The sequence below is a fragment of the Engraulis encrasicolus genome, chromosome 19, assembly GCF_034702125.1.
Source record: "Engraulis encrasicolus isolate BLACKSEA-1 chromosome 19, IST_EnEncr_1.0, whole genome shotgun sequence".
Taxonomy (NCBI): Eukaryota; Metazoa; Chordata; class Actinopteri; order Clupeiformes; family Engraulidae; genus Engraulis; species Engraulis encrasicolus.
In genome coordinates, this window is record NC_085875.1 from 12163389 (window position 1) to 12165888 (window position 2500).

The following is a 2500-nucleotide window of genomic DNA, read 5'->3' on the forward strand; positions in this document are numbered from 1 at the left end:
TTACAAGCCATCAGTGTCACATGACATGTGCTCCCAAAGTAACTGCCAGATTGAGAAGAATTGAAGATGAAACTACCACAAAACTATTACCCTGCAGTGCTGGTATATTGCAGAACTGAAACCTACATCGACTGTCCACAAGAACATTGTATTCAGCACTCAGAGACATGGCCAAGGTAAAACAGGCTGAAACCTGAAGACCACTCAACAAGTAACTCAAGTCAAGACTGGGTCAAAAAATGTCTTTAGACAGTTTTTTCAATGGTTTTATGAACTAATGAAAGTGACTGTTAAAGGCCAACTTCCGATAAAACTCAGTTTTACTCACTCCTTTCGAAGATCGGACGGTCACCCCAAGTTAAACTCACTTGCAAGGCTCTCATTGCGGTGCGTCAACTCTCCTGGCTGTGTTTCCCGGTGTTTCCCAATTTACATAAATAATGCAGAGAAACGAGCGAATCACGAAAGCCTTTCTGTGTTTCGTCACGTCGAAAGAAGGCGTTGCCCACAAAGGTTTATATCGACCCATTTATCTAAAAACATGTCGAGTAATTTTTTTCTGCTTGTTTTCAAAACAAGCAACGTCTGGTGGCCCGAAACATAGCTTAGCTTAGCTATCAGCTGGTTGCTACTCTCAGGTACACACACAGCACAAAGCCTCATACATAAAGCCAACTCACTCTGGTTGCTCCGTGCCTGCAGCAAGCCTATAGGGGTCGCTGTCGAAAGAGCACAGCCCTGAATGGAGCCTGCACGCCTCCGCTGGCGCCCCTATAGTGCAGTACCACCAGGGGAAGTGGCGACTCTGTTTGCCATTACATTCTCTCCAAGAACTTGAGGACTGAGCCAATCAGAGACGCGTTTCTTCGAGAGCAGGAGGAGTGAGCCAATCAGAGACGCATTTCCACGAGAAACACGGAACACTCTCTCGTTTCTCCACAAGCCACCTTGCCAGCTTACAAAAACGTCTTGAAACAAAGCAACCAGCGCGTTTTTTAAAACAGGACCAACGCGTAACACATTCAATAACATTGGGGAACACGGCAGTATTAATGAAATAACGTTGAGAGGCGATCTTTAATGGACCAGGTCGATGAGCCTATGGCTAGATCAGTAATGTGCACACTCAGATCAGTTGCTGAGTTCCACTCAAATACCAGCAGATTACTGCATAAATACCATTGTCTTCGTAAAAGATGCAATTTTCTCCCTCTAAAAGTTCCAGCCATGGGTTCATCCACCCTGTCTGTCAAGAGTCACTTTCCCAAGTCCATAAAACCTTTGAAAATGTTGTGCCCAGGTATTTTTGCCCCCGTTTTGACTTAATTAACTTGTGGAATGGTTGTCTGGTGTCATCCCTTCTTACCTTGGCCATGTCTCTGAGCGCTCAATACCCTGTTTTTCTGGACACTCTGTGTTGGTTTCTGTTCTGGAATATGATAGGACTGCAAGGTAATCATTTTTTTGTAGTTTCACGTTAAATTCTTCTCAATGTTTGGCAGTGACACTTCTTAAGAGACTGATGACTTTGTAACGGTGCATCTGATAGTTCTGTGCGAACGTGACCAACATCTTGCAAATTTCAAGATAGCCACATCCCTCTAGAACACTTCAAAATTGTTTATAGACATTTCAGAGTTTGTTAGATCTATTTTGTGGCCCATTTTCCCAGAAGAAAACAAAGTTGCCTAATAATTATGCACACCTGATATAAGGTGTTGGGCACCTTCGACCACACCCCCATCTTATTATACAAATATACATGACCTGGAATGCTTAAATCAAATAGGTTTTCATGTTCATATAGATTGCTGTTGGAAAATATGCATTAAAAAGACAAAATGGTCGAAAAACATGTTTGCCTAATAATTCTGCACACAGTGTATTTGTAGTAGGGTAACGATATTGTATCGAACCGAGAAATCGTGGTACATGACGTGATGCATACTGTACCGTGATACAAGGAGGCAGTATCGTGATTCACCCTTTCAAAGTTGACACCCATCGGTCCAGAAAACTACTGCATGATATGAAGTGATGGTGCTTCCAAGCTTCAAATCATCACCATTATTATATTTAAACTTTTTAGAATTATTTGTAGCCTCTTGTAACCTATTTTACCTTCAATCTGTCATAGTTTTATTCTTTATTTTACAACATTCGCAAATGTGAAATCGTGGGGTGTATCGAATCGTAAGTCAAAAATTGTGATTACGGACCGAATCGTGAGTTGAGTGTATCGTTACAGCCCTAATTTGTAGTGGTGTTAGTGGGTGTTTAATTTAGTGCTAAAATGTGTTTGTGCGCATCAGGTTGTGCACAATAGCTTAATTGGTGTACTGACAGTAATCTACTTGTCTGTGGTGTGAGTGGGTGTTAGTTTTAATTTGAATGTGTGTATGAGGGTGTGCAGAGAACAATAGCTTAACTGGTGTACACTCTGCACTGCCTTTGCCAGAATCAATTAGCTGAAGATCCTCTGGTGTGTGCGTGTGTGCGT

General features: G+C 42.0%; 1 protein-coding gene across 2 annotated transcripts in view; it reads left to right on the plus strand.

Moving 5' to 3' along the window:
- eif2ak4 (eukaryotic translation initiation factor 2 alpha kinase 4) overlaps positions 1 to 2500 on the plus strand; it is a 109922-nt gene that overhangs the window by 86807 nt on the left and 20615 nt on the right. The window lies entirely within an intron of this gene.